The sequence below is a fragment of the Lactuca serriola genome, chromosome 7 (assembly GCF_051521515.1).
Source record: "Lactuca serriola cultivar US96UC23 chromosome 7, Lser_US96UC23_V15, whole genome shotgun sequence".
Classification (NCBI taxonomy): Eukaryota; Viridiplantae; Streptophyta; class Magnoliopsida; order Asterales; family Asteraceae; genus Lactuca; species Lactuca serriola.
In genome coordinates, this window is record NC_136414.1 from 91,538,865 (window position 1) to 91,554,567 (window position 15,703).

Consider the following 15,703-nt stretch of genomic DNA (forward strand, 5'->3'; position numbering starts at 1 on the left):
TTTTGAAAGCAACTTTGAAAGTTATTTTTAAACCCTTTACTTTGAAAACAAATTTTAAAATCATTTTTTCTTACTTTGAGACTGGATTCACACGAGTGTTCTTCCAATTCAGTCAAACTAAGGCTTTGATACTAGCTTGTAACATCCCAAAATTTTCAACAAATTTAAACTTTTCAAAATGATCCTTTTACACTAATAAAATGTTTACAAAATGTTGTTCTCAAAACATTATTTGAAAATCAGTGCTTCCTAAGATCAATGACATAAAAGCAAGATGTGTATGGTTATGCCTTCGCCTTGCCACGAATCTCTGAAATAAATGGAACCATAATCCAAAACTATAAGCACAAAGCTTAGTGAGCTTCCCACAAAGTACCAACACCCAACCAAATAACATATACAAATAACAACATGCATACAAAGCCTTCAGCATTTATGGACCGCCTCACCGGCCTTCAACTTGTCTGGGTCGCTCACAGATACTTCAGCATGTCTAGACCGCCTCACTGGGCCTTCAGCATGTCTGGACCGTTCTTCGAGCCTTCGGCCTGACTGGTCCACCTTGCAGGCCTTCAGTCTATCTGGGCCGCCCTGGTTCTGTTGGCCTTCAACAAAAAGCAGGTCCGCCTTAACCCAACCACACACACACACAAACCATGTTGACATTTTCATAACAGATAAGCATACATATAATGTAACAATATAAACATTATCGGGTTTCTTGACTGGCAGCACAAAGCATCACAGTCTCAACCCAACCTCACTACATCAACACATGTTACTGGAAAACCTATGGCCAGAAGAGATAACAGGCAGATCTAACAAATCACTAAGCAAAACACCATCCTATATACCAGGATACAGATCTAACAGATCACCAAAGTACACAATCATAAAATAAACTAGGATAACAATCCACAGGGCCGTCCTTTGTGCCTTCGACCCATAAGTACAGTGAGGAAACTCACCTCACAAGTTGCACAAATCTGACAAGGTCTAACTCCGAATCTCAACTCTCTACTCAAAGCCTACAACCACTAAGAGACCAATTTCCATCAAATTCCCAAAATACCCAAAGTACCATTAAGGTCAAACTTAGCAACAAGGGCAAAAGGTCAAGAAAAGTCAACTCAACTTGACTGCCACAACGTGCTACCCTTGTACCACGTCATGGTTATGGATACGACAAAACAGTCGTGAACTGCCCCGCCACCACATCGTGGTGTCTTTGCCACGTTGTGGTTATGGGGTTTTCAGCAGCTTACTGCATTCAGCTACCTCATCTGATAATAAAATGGTCTCCAATTCAGATCTGGTCTAAAATAGGGTCTATATGGATAAAGTTTCCAACTTTATCCAATATAACCCTCTAAATGCATAGATCTCGACTTTTAAAGTCTAAAGCACTAACTGGCTTCACTAATAAACGTCCAATCCAAGGGGGTTACTTGGCCAAAGCTACAAGAGAGTCTCTAACACCATAAAAGTCGATGCTTTTCACACATGCATGTCCAATGCATGCCTTGAACCCTTATTAGGTCATAATAGGGAAAAAAGCCAAGATTTCGTGCATGACCCTCAAACTCAACTCTAGACTAGATCCAAAGAGCCAAATGCTCCAAATGGCCTGGAGACTCATAAAGTTGCAAGCTTTATGAAGTCCAACAACCCAAGCCAACAAGATCTAGAAAGAGAAATGGAAATATCCATAGATCTACTCATAAACTCATCAAGATGAAGACTTTATACCTCCTTGAGATTCTAGAGGAGGGTGAACTCCTGGATCTTATTTGCCTTGGACTCCCAATGAAGTCTTCCACTACCTTCTTCCTTCACAAGCACCAAAACTCACACTTATAAGGCTAAAAAATCACAAAATGGATTTAGTGTTTGCAAGGAACGATTTATGAGAGAGAGAGAGAGAGGTTGATGGGAGGAGGCTAGAAGGGGGCTAAGGATCTTTAAATAGGGCTCAGCCTATAAACTCTAGGGTTTTCCCCAACAGCCACTACCACGTCGTGGCGCAATCACCACGGCGTTGTGGTTCATTAAATCTCGTGGCCCAAAGCTCATCGCCACATCGTGGTGAGGCTTCACCACGGCGTGGTTTCCAAAGAAGATTACCATACATACTCGAGAATAATACCATACCTGGAATCGGGTGTTACAAAACGACGTACTATGGTGAGTTTAGGTATCTAAGCTTATATATCCTTAAGGGTATATTCACTTTTCCATGTATATATATATATATATATATATATATATATACACACACACACACACACACCCATACACTATTTTTTTGGTTTCTTTAATTTTACATTTAAACATATGATAATTTTATTTTTACTTTTTTAAATTTTCGTTATTTATGGTTTTTATAATGTTTTTTTATTTAGATTCAAATAAATAAATTTATATTCAATAAACCATGTCGGAACCGTTTTTTCTTTAAATTTTCTTATTTCTGAATTGAATCGGTAATGTTTTTTTTAATTTAAGTCGTTATGGTTAATATTTTTTTACTTGGATGCTCCACCAAATAATCGAAGTTGTTAATTTTATTTATTTAAAATAATAATTAGGTTAAAGTTATATTGAATTTTTTGATTTAGAATTTTTCATAGTTATTATTGTTAGTAATTTTAAGTTTGTAGTTATCATTATTTGACATTTTTTTTATTTCCTACTAAATTGGTTCCCGATTCTTTGGTTCTCAGTCCAAGTTGGTCAGAAACTTGGTCAGATTTTAATTTGAACTATTGAAAAATATAATTAAACTAATCATAGAGTATGACTTTTATTATTCCTTTTATTTTTTATTTTAATCTATTATCAAATTGAAAAATATTATCTTGAACCTGACTTATTAATATCACATATAGAAATATGATTTAATTTGCAAGTTACATTTTAAAATTTTTAGCTAATTTTCCCATTTTAGTAATTCTAAATCGCAAATATCACACATTGAAACATTAATTCTTAAAAAATAAAACGTTTGAGTTTTTATTTTTAATTTGTCGTAATATAAATATAATAGCCACTAAATAACAATATATATATATATATATATATATATATATATATATATATATATATATATATATATATATATATATATATATATATATAAAGAATATGAGTTGGACAGAAATTAAAAATATAAATATAACTTTTTTATTTACTTGAATCCAAATTAAAATAATAAAAAAAACCATACATTACCAGAAATATTAAAAAATAGAAAACCAAAATAAAACCACTCAAACACCAAAATTGTAATATACTCTAATATATTCATACATTTTACTTCTTTTGGAAAAGATTAAAAAAGTTATCAAATTGATGTAAAATAAAAAGAAAAAACAAAAATACTAAAATATTAAAAAATAATACGAAAAAATTTAAAAGAATACAAAAAATTTTGAGAAAAAAAAAAAGAAAATTGTAAAATGTATGAATATATTAGAGTATATTACTATGCAACATTTTAAAACACACAATTCAATATAAACTTTAACCTAATTTGTAACGCTCCGTTCCGAATCGTTTCCTTCCAGGGTGGTGGCCAAAGATCAGGCATTATCAGACTTATGACCTTTGAAGAAATGAGATATGGACCCATTCAGATATGGGTAAGGGGATTTAGTGGATTCGGGTGTTTAGTTTGTGTGTTGGAGTCAAGGGGTATTTTGGTAAATATTAGTTTGGGCTTTTATTAAAAATTGGATTTTCGTTCGGGAAATTTTAAGGCAAGTATGAGTCGATAAGAGCATAGATCTTCTCGTTACCTTTTCATGGCTATAAGGATCGTCGGAATCGGATTTATAATGAAGAAGTTATGGCCTTCGGAAGAATTTAGGGTTTTTGGGGAAAACCCCTAGTTGCGAGGCGTACATGGGGAGTACGCATGGCATACTTGTGCAAGGGCCCTTACGCGAGGCGTAAATTGGCGTACGCTGAGCGTAGTCAGCAGTTTGATCATGAAGCTTCAAGAAACCCTAATTAAGGGTGTTACATCTTATTTAAGCACCTTAAGTCTTTAGGGCTGGACTCTTTACCAGCCCCCAAACATCTTAAAACCCTAAATCGTCCCTTAAGCTTCCTTGGTGCTGTTCTTGAGCCCTTGAGAGGATTTAAGTGGTTGTTCTTCTCATTGTAAAAGAAGCATTGAAGATTAAGGTGCTTTGCTTAAAAGGAAGGTCCTAGATCCAGAATCATCTCACTTGTTGCAATCTTTTTGAGGTATCAAGTTCATACATTGGCTTGTAGATGCTTAGATCTCCTCATAGTTTTTGTTATATTTTTTGTCCCATTTTGGGTTGATTGAAGAGTTAATACGTTTTAAGGGACTATTCTGAACTTGTTATGGACTCCTATGGCATAAAGGTGCAAGTCGTATGGGATTTTTGGTCACATGCATGCATTAAGTCACTTGTTAAGTCCTATTTAAGCTTAAGTGCTTCATTTATCCATGCATGAACATAAATTTGGCAACTTTACGTGATAATTCAGCTCAAGGAAGTCAGATCTACATTTTGGAGCAATGTTTTAAAGGATTAAGGGATGAATGTGAAAGGTAGCTGAACAGGAGGTGTATGATGGGCGTACAAGCCAATACATGCAATGTACATGCCCTAACGCATGTACGCATAGAGTACAGCTGAGTATGCCCCGCGTACTCAGCAGAATGGGCCTCAGATCTTTTTTCTTCAGTTTGCGCCACGTTTAGGGATTAGATGTTCCGGGCTTTGTTTGGCAGTCTGATTTCTGGTGTTTTGGGATGGGAATATTACTAGGCCTTGGGTTAAGGCCCATGGAAGGGGTTTGGGAAAAATTTGGAAAATTATGCCATGCTTGGGCCATGGGTGTTTATCTGGAATTTGGGCTTTTGGATTGTTGAATTAGGCCTTGGTTTTGGTCCAAGTTATGAAGAGGGTAAAAAGATATTTTACCCTAGTTTGGACACTTAGTGTGGGTCAGATCCGATTATTGATGGATGATTAACTTGTGATTTATAGCGTCGGGATACTTGCGGGCCAACAGCCAGAGATTCTTTTTATGAGATTCGGTAGTGCGAGGTGAGTTTTCCTCACTATGTTTTCGGAAAACACACCATGTTGAATCGTGAATATTTGAAAATTATGAAATTTTGCCCAAACACGGCGTGGTAACAGCTCATCCATGTCGTGTTGGGTGTTCAGAACAAAAAAAATTATGTTTTCTCATTAAACGTTTTACCACACCCCACACTTAGGCCTTGCTTGTCCACAAGCAACATTTTAATTATCAGGAGAAAAAGACGAAAATCCTTAACAAAACACAATGAAATAAAGGAAGAAAAAAAATCTAAAAGAAAGATAAAGGAAAAAAGAAATGCAAACTCAAATGACGAGCTGCCTCCCGCAAACACTTCTTTTTTAGGAGTCTTGAGCCGGACTCCCAACTTAATAAACTTCTAATAAAATCGATGTCAATCTATCCATTGCATTGAATATTTTTTTCGGACCAATTTGTAAAATTTGGCTCTTTGCTTCTAAAATTGGCCAAACAAGCTTGAATTCATAAAACCCAAGAATCTTGACAAGGGTTGGAACCGGTTGGATATTAATCAGAAATGGATTGCACTTCAGAACTTTCTTCAAAGTTGGAATCGTCACCCCCATGCTTCGAAACACAAACTGGAAATACAGGGGGGGGGGGGGGGTAATGGTCAAAACACAACGTGGTTCCTGCAATTCAACTTGTTCTTCTTTTTCGCCTGACCCATCTACTAGCAACCTTTCCAGCTCCTCCAAATCTCTTTTTGAATTAAATTCTTCATCTGAGTCATATTCATCATCTTCTTGCTTAAATTCATGAACCATTTCTTCAAGAAAAGCATCAAGAGCATCGAGATTTGGAAAATACATAATAAATAAAATTAAACTAAGAAATTTAATCAATAAATAAATTACAAAAAAACGATGACAATTAGCAAATAAAATTAACTATTTATAATCGTTATCTGGATGCGACGCCAAAAACTTGATACGTGTGAAATATACTAGTTTTAATCCTAACGAACTTAAACAAAAACCAATACACGCTAGGCAGTGTACCTAATCAAATAGTAGTTTAGTGTAGGTAAGTAAGGTATCGAACACACGAAATGGTGAAAATAATTACAACTACTACTAATGTTAACTAATTTGCAAAACGATTAATGGGGGGGGGTTATCTAGTTTTACAAGACTTTAAACTTAGACAATCACTTAAACACTTAGAAAAGAAACAATTAATGACTAATTGAAGAAAAAAAGACGATAGAATCAAGAATATTAAAGAGACTTCCGCTTAGATTCGATTCAGTTACTTCTATGGTTGATTTCATGGCAAGTGCAATGGATTAATGTGTCATCAATTACCGATTTCTTATATGATTATGTTCATGTTCACTATTACTAATCCTTTAGCAAACAAATAAATTCAAGCAGTGATCAGTTGATTAAACTAATAAGGTTACTAGTATTAAGTTTGAATCATGCAAGACTTGTAATGGGGATTAATCCAGTTGATTGGTTAAATTAATTCATATATGATTGGTCATCATATATAGCTCACACATCCATTTACTTGTTTTCTTATTAACCCTAGGTTATGTTCACAACACTAGGCTTACAATCTTGATGGTCACAAAATCGTAAGAGACAAGCAATCAAGAAGATGTTCATACAATCTCAATTTACTTAGAAATTAAAAAAAAATCTCATTAACACATAAGGTTCTTTTAATAAACTTAGCATGATAAATAATCAACTCCACATAATTCAAAACCACAAAATCAACACATAGTCATAAGATCATCTACTCTAAAGGAAAGCAAGGTTTTTAGCCCATGACTTCAGCACAAAACAATCATAAAAATGAAATTCTTTATTGCAAACATGATGGAAACAAAAGAATTAGGTAAAGTAATGATTAATTGCCTTTGATCTCTTCAAGAATAAGCTTCCAGTCGAATTTTGTAATCCACAACTCCCTTGGGATGTCTCTGGCCTCCAGAAATCGATAAAAACCTCTATCATCAGTTAGGGTTTCGAAAAGAAACAATCCAAATATAGATTCTGAAAAACGGTGCAACACGGCGTGTTTTAAGAGCCAACACGATGTGTTCATTAAAAACACGTGTCTGACAAGGTAGTTTTCCATCGTGAATTTCCAATGCAACACGTCGTGTTTAGCGATAACACGTTGTGTTCTTATTAAATTTCATCTTCTTCTTCAAAATCCAAGATTCGAGATTCCATTTGCCAATTCCGCATCCTTTTCCACCCGAGCATGTCGTTGCTATTGCAAAAGATTTTTTTCAAGTAATTAAGTACCTTTTGTTCAATAAATAACACAAATGCAACATAATATATTAAGATAATACATGAATTATATGATTAAATATGCCAATATCAAAATACCCGAAACTTGACTTTTGCTTGCCTCCAAGCAAAACTGAATTTTAAAATACCAATACCACATAAGACAATCCAAGTTGAACCCAACCATTATGTCACGAACGCAACGCATGAATTTGTGTCTAATTTTCCTAAGAGCCTCTCTAATCCTAAATACTTACAATCTTCATAAACACTCGCTCACTTTTTTCGAACAACGCTCATTTTATGCATCCCTCCGAATCCATCCCCAAATATCTTTCTTAACATCAAGTTATACTTGGTTAAACCCCCAATCATACAAACGAAAAAATAACCTAGAAAATAAAATTACAAATAAAAATAACTTAACAATTTTTTTCTTTTGAATCTTTGATGATATTTCTTCATGATCTTCATAACTTGTAGATTCTTTCAAACTTTGCAACACTTTTTTTTCACACGCACTTCTTTCACTCAAAACTAAAAATCCTATAAAAACATATGATTAAGCAAGGGGATTTAAGTTCAACCTTTATTGATTAGAGACATTAGTCTCATGTCCAATGACTACTTAAGCTCTCTTGGATACATTTCAAGTATACGATGCTAAACATGTTACGTCCCTCAAACTAAGCAAGGCCATGTTTTTGTTCCATGATTTCTCTAGGAATAAGGAGGCCACAAATCCAATATAATGTATGTTAACTCAACTAAACATTTAGGTTCGCATTGAATCATCAAATATAATACTATCATGGAATCCTAATAATGAAAATTCCTTTTACCATAATTTTCTGAATTAACCTAGCAATTTTGATGCAATTTTTTTCAAAAATTATACTTGGAGTCTAATAATGTAACCAACCCCTGACCCCACACTTAATTCATGCAATGTCCCCATTGCATGTTATGCAAAATAAATAACAAGTAAAATGGGAGAAAAAGAACAGACTCCCCTGGGATAGAAGTGGTGGAGTTGATTTTCTTCTCTATGCTCCTTTAGTTGACTTTGGCATGACAACAGCTCATCCATGCCTTGGTTGCCATTCGTCTCATGTGGTTAACATCTCGAAACATACTGGAAAAAGGCACTTTGGAACACCCTTGGAATGGAATCAAGAATTGTAGAAAATGGTTGCATTTAGTATGCACAAATCAATGACTTGAAAAGATTTACTGAAGCTTGAACACGCCGAGTTCGTATGGGTAACAAGTTGTGTTCTTTTATTACTTAGACGAAAATCGTGTATTTTGACTGAAACACGCCGTGTTTAGTTTTGGCCACGGCGTGTTTGGCGGTAATTTCATAATCTACATTCCATCAGCTCAATGACGATTCTTTTGGTTAAAAGGGTACTAATGTAGTACACCTTTTTATATCTTCTGTAAATATAGTTCCCCTCGGAAAATATGAACACGGAATCACTCAAAATCTCCTATTTTCTCGTTAAAGATTCTACCCCTCACTTGGTTCCTTTCACGACTCTAAATATCCTCTCATTTCTCTTCCCTAATTCTACAGAAATCAAAAACAACAACTACGTAATAAAAAAGAAAACAAAATTTAAATTGAGATTCCTACATTAATCCTACATAACTAAAAATTAAACAAGTTCAAACACACAAACAAATAAAAATAAAAATAGACTTCAATAACTTTAAACATAAAAACTAATATTGAAAAGGATAATCAATCTTCATTTTCTCATTTTGCTCCTCTTCCACTAGTTGCACCCTGCATTTCACCCCATAATTCGTCCCAACTTGGAATATGTGGATATGAGGTAGGATACCCATCCGGTCGTGAAATATGCAAGTTTTGGAATAGCATGTATTGATAATTTAGACCCTGCCAATATTGTATTGGTACCTACGCATGGCCCGGTTATATAAATCCATGGGCATCTCGTCTTCCACAGGAATCACCGTGGGTTCCTCATGAGTGTCATCGTGGCGCGACCTCACCCTTCTTCCCAATTCCGACTGTACCTCATCATAAACATCGAGAATACAAAAATTATTCCCTCCGTTATCCTGGACAATCGTAGCCCACTTGTAGAGAAGAATGTTGAAGCGGCGTGTCGACATTAATGTCAAAAAATTTGTCGCCCCTCTTTCAAAGAACCCATAAGATCTAGCTAACTTTGTTACCAACATACCACCACAGATTGGCACCTCTTTTATATCCTTATCCACCCTTTCCGCCAAGTACTTTTCCAGAAAAAAAAAAAAAGGGTATGTTGCAGAAAACCTCAGGTGTAAGAATGCACCATAAGAAAAAGATGTCAAGGTTGGGAACTTTATTTGCGTCCTTCCTCATGTTGATAGTACTCAAGATAAAACAGTGAATGGGTGACCAAATGTCACCTTCTTGAGCTACCGATGGAATGTGAACATTGTTGGCAATAGTACTCCACCAATTCGCCTCATTCATACCTTCTGGAAGGTCTTTCTGACAAGTGTTGAGAAAGATACAAAAAACCTCGGTCATGGCCTCCGGTCGATTCTATAGATCCAGCCTCCATTCCAACTCTGCTACACTACACTCCCGTCTGTCCCCACCCAAACAAAACATGAGGTTTTCCGTGTCAAAAGCATTTGTTCGTCCTCTAAACCTTATGGTAGCAAAAAATTCCAAGCATAGTTCTTTGTAAACTGGTTCTTGAATTCTGAAAATCCTCCTCCATCACGTACATGTTATTCTCAACCCATCACTCGTAAAGACTTTCGTTAAATACAAATCATTTGCTTCAACTAAGCCAATTGCTTGCAGCAAGTCCCAATCGACTGCATTTGCAATGTAGAACTCTCTAGTTTTCGATTTCTCTAGTTTGTTTTGCCATTCTACTAATACCCCCGGAGAAACTACCTCGAGAAAATTGTACCAAGGGAAACCCGCTTGTTTCTGTGGGGCTTGTTGATTTCTCAAACCTCTCCTCATCCTTCTACACAATTGAACAACAAAAGAGAAAACCAAACACCAAAAAAGATTAAATTAAATTTTTTTTGCAAAAACTAGGTTCACTGAACGTCAAACATGTCGTGTTTGATGAACAGTTCGGCTATCAAGTTTTGATTCGAGACCAAATCGACAAAATTAACTTCTAGAACACTGGAATGTACATTTAAACACCAGAAAATCCGGCCAAAATGCCCCAATTTACTTAAAACCGAAAACCTAGAAAAATATCGAAAAATTCCTAAAATCCATTTTAACATGAAAATTCGACACAAAACCTAGGAATTGAAGTAAAACCGGTGGAATTGAAGATTAAGAGTGTTGAAGGCAAACTCGGCGTCTTTAGGGGCTGTGGGGTAAAGTGAAAACGATTTTTGCTCTTTTAGGTAACAAATAAAGAAACACGCCGTGTTTTTGGAAAACACACCGTGTCGAATCATGAGTCTTTGAAAAATCGTGAAGTTTTTCTCAAACACGGTGTGCGAACAGCTCATCAACGTCGTGTTGGTGTTCTAAACAAAAAATGTTATGTTTTCTCATTAAATGTTATACCACACCCCACACTTAGGTCTTCCTTGACCTCAAGCAATATTTTAATTATCATGAGAAAAATCCGAAAATCCTTAACAAAACACAATGAAATAAAGGAAGAAAACAAAAATCTAAAAAAAAGATAAAGGAAAAAAGAAATGCAAAATCAAATGACGGGTTGCCTCCCGCAAACGCTTCTTTTTTAGGAGTCTTAAGCTGGACTCCCAACTTAATAAACTTCTAATAAAATCGATGTTAATCCATCCGTTGCATTGAATTTTTTTTCGGACCAATTTGTAAAATTTGGCTCTTTGCTTCTAAAATTGGTCAAACGAGCTTGAATTCATAAAACCCAAGAATCTTGACAAAGGTTGGAACCGGTTAGATATTAATCAAAAATTGATCGCACTTTAGAACTTTCTTAAAAGTTGGAATCATCACCCCATTCTTCGAAACACAAATTGGAAATACAGGGGGCCCCGGTTAATGGTCAAAACATGACGTTGTTCCTGCTATTCAACTTGTTCTTCCTCTTCGCCTGACCCATCTGCTAGCAACCTTTCCATCTCCTCCAAATCTCTTGCCGGATTAAATTCATCATCTTTTAACTTTAACTCTTGTAACTCAGATTGCTCTTGTTTGTTAGGCAAGATGTTATCTAACCATCTTCCTAATTTCTTCAAATCTTCATCTGAGTCATATTCCTCCTCTTTTTGCTCAAATTCATGAACCACTTCCTCAAGAAAAGCATGAAAAGCATCGAGATTTAGAAAATACATAATAAATAAAATTAAAAATAAAAATTAAACTAACTAAGAAATTTAATCAACAAATAAATTAAAAGGAAAACAATAACAATTAGCAAATAAAATTAACTATTTAGAATTGTTTTCTGGCTGCGGCACCAAAAACTTGATATGTGTGAAATATACTAGTGTTAATCCTAACTAACTTAAACAAAAACCAACACACGATAGGCAGTGTACCTAATCGAATAGTAGTTTAGTGCAGGTAAGTAAGATATCGAACACAGGAAATGGTGAAAATAATTACAACTACTACTAATGTTAACTAATTTACACAATGATTAATGGGGGGGGTTTCTCTAGTTTTACAAGGCTTCAAACTTAGACAATCACTTAAACACTTAGCAAAGAAACAATTAACGACTAATTGAAGAAAAAAAAAGACGATAGAATCAAGAATATTAAAGAGACTACCACTTAGATTCGATTCAGTTACTTCTATGGTTGATTTCATGGCAAGTGCAATGGATTAATGTGTCATCAATTACCGAGTTCTTATATGATTAGGTTCATATTCACTATTACTAATCATTTAGCAAACAAGTCAATTCAAGCAGTGATTAGTTGATTAAACTAATAAGGTTACTAGTATTAAGTTCGAATGATGCAAGACTTGTAATGGGGATTAATTCAATTTGTTGGTTAAATTAATTCATATATGATTGGTCATCATATATAGCTCATACATCAATTTCCTTATTTTCTTATTAACCCTAGGTTATGTTTACAACACTAGGCTTACGATCTTGATGGTCACAAAATCGTAAGAGACATGCAATCAAGAAGATGTTCATACAATCTCAATTTACTTAGTAATTAACAAAAAAAATAATTCTCATTAATACATAAGGTTCTTTTAACAAACTTAGCATGATAAATAATCAATTCCACATAATTCAAGTCCACAAAATCAACACATAGTCATAAGATCATCTACTCTAAAGGAAAGCAGGGTTTTTAGCCAATGACTTCAGCAAAAACAATCATAAAAACGAAATTCAATATTGCAAACATGATGTAAACAAAAGAATTAGGTAAAGTAATGATTAATTGACTTTGATCTCTTCAAGAACAAGCTTTTAGTCGAATTTTGTAATCCACAACTCCCTTGGGATGTCTCTGGTCTCCAAAAATTGATAAAAACTTCCATCATCAGTTAGGGTTTCGAAAAGAAACGATCCAAATATTGATTCTGAAAAATGATGCAACACGGCGTGTTTTAAGAGCTAACATGTCGTGTTCTTCATTAAAAACACGTGTCTGACAAGGCAGTTTTCCATCGTGAATTTCCAATGCAACACGTCATGTTCCTCTTAAATTTCATCTTCTTCTTCAAAATCCAAGATCTGAGCTTCCATTTGCCAATTTCGCTTCTTTTTCCTTTCGAGCATGTCTTTTTTGCTACAAAAGAATTTTTCAACTAATTAAGTACCTTTTGTTCAATGAATGACACAAATGCAACATAAAAAGATTAAGATAATGCATGAATTATATGATTAAATATGTCAATATCACACCTCCTCTTGTTTTGTTTTATGATTTTGTGAAAACTCTTATAATAAACATGTTTTGAAAACTATTTTGTAAACCATTGATGGTTTGTGGATTGGTTTTAAAAGTTTAAATTTGTTGAAATTTTTGGAATGTTACATACATATTATTATAGATAAATAAAAATAACTACTTCGGTTATTTGGTGGAGTGTCCAAATAAAAAAACATTAACTGTAACGACATAAAATTTAAAATAAAATAAAATAAAATAAAATAAAATTACCGGTTTAATTCACAAATAAGAAAAATTAAAGAAAATAGTTCCAACATGATTTACCAAATTTAAGTTCATTTAGTTGAATCCAACTAAATAAAAACATTAGAAAAACCATTAATAACTAAAATTATATATATATATATATATATATATATATATATATATAACAAACGAAAAGGTAAAAAATGTTATAAAAGAAAGTTATCAAATTGGTAAAAAAAAATTAAAGTGTGCGTGTATATATATATATATATATATATATATATATATATATATATATATATATATATATATATATATATATATATCAATTTTTTAGAATTGATCTTGAGATATACACATTTTTTCAGATTTGATCCAAAGACATTTTGGTCACTTAGAAAAAAATTAGCTAGCCAAAATTTAATTTTTCAGATTTGGTCCAAGGACCATTTATATAATTTTTGAAATCTTAGGGACAAGAAGTATTAGTTTTTTCATATATGTTTTCAAAATGCAATATTTTGCATACAAGAAAGGGCAATGATAAAATTTTGTGTGGATTTAATGTATCATATGTAAATTTAGGTATCCTTCCTAATAAATAAAAGATTTTTTTTTCCTAATAAATAAAAGATTTTTTTTTCATATGAAATGCTCTCATTAAATTTGACAAATGTTAATTTATGGTAATTTTGAATTAATCTTTTTTCCACATGTCATTTTATGGGTTTTTCTATTTTATTAAATTTTATATAATATTTTAAGTAATAATTACAATAAATATAGTAATAAATGGATATCAATTTTATTAATAAGTTTAACTTCTAATTTCAAAAATTTTAAATTAAAGTTTGTTGGTTTCTTTTGTTTATTTATTTAAATTATTTTTTTAAATTTAAAAAATAAAAAACACTTCAATTTTAATAATTAATTATTTTCTTATTTTTTTTAAATTCAAAGTTCTCAATTATTTAGACTTTTATATTTAATTTAATTTTTTAAATTAATCCATATAATACATGGGTCTCACAAGTAATATGAAATATAGTTTTATTTCTATGTTACACGACCTTTAAATATTCTAATAAACTTTTCGCAACTAAATAAAATATTAGACATGACCAAATTAATTTACTAAAAGCCGAATAAGACTAAAAGACTACATGGCTATTTTGCCTAGTTTACATAAAACAACTTATGTTTTTTTTTTCTATAGAGTGTTTATTAGTTTATCCGATATCAACATAAATTTAAACAAAAAGTCATTTTATCCGACACCAAAACACAATAAGTTGATATTTATTTTTTGTTGTTTGACAAATATGCTTATATGTGTGATGCTAAAATAATTTATCAAAAGCTTCTTATTTAATTTAATAAATGCCAAACATTTAAAATTATTTATTATAATTGTTATCGGTGACAAGTCTGGAAGCCAAAACCATATGGTTCATTATGACGTGTCTGGAAGCCAAAACCATATTGTTCATTATTTTTAAATGAAACCGATAGAAAATGAAAAACATAAAACAATACTAGTTACGGGTTAGCATCGAATCGAGTAGGATAAGCCAAAAAAGGTCTAAAGTTCTTATAATTGCATTTGGCGAGTTTTTATATCTTGATATATTTTTACAATTGTAAAATATGGGCCGTAAAAATCAGATTTATACATGTATTTTTTTTTTTTTTTTTTGTCTAAACTACCGGGAAAGTTCACTAAAATTATTTAAGATAGATCGCTAATTTTAATTGTATATATCTTATTATAAATTAAAAAAAAATAAATAGGTGAAGTTATCCACCAAAACTTAACATATGCTTGCCATTGTTGTCATGTACAGTAAATCAATAAACAATTCAAATAAACAATCTCCCAAATAATTGACATGTTAATTAAAATCATAAACGTACTAAAAAAAGGGTGGTTAAAAATATATAAATAATTATCATACCATTTTCATGATGGTACTCAATATATTATCTTATTGAATGATGAAATATAAAAAAGCACACTCGTGTAAGGAATAAAATTAACGAAATGAAAGGAATCAAATTCTTTCAGTCGTAATCAATTTCATTATATCAAACAAAAAAATATTTCAAAAGAAATTACTTTCATTGTACCAAATATTATATTAAATCTTCGTTAATAAGCTTTTATTGTAGTTAGAGGTTAGAAAGATATAAACATTACAGAGAACAGTAACTATTTTTTTAAAACCAAATTCATTTTACAA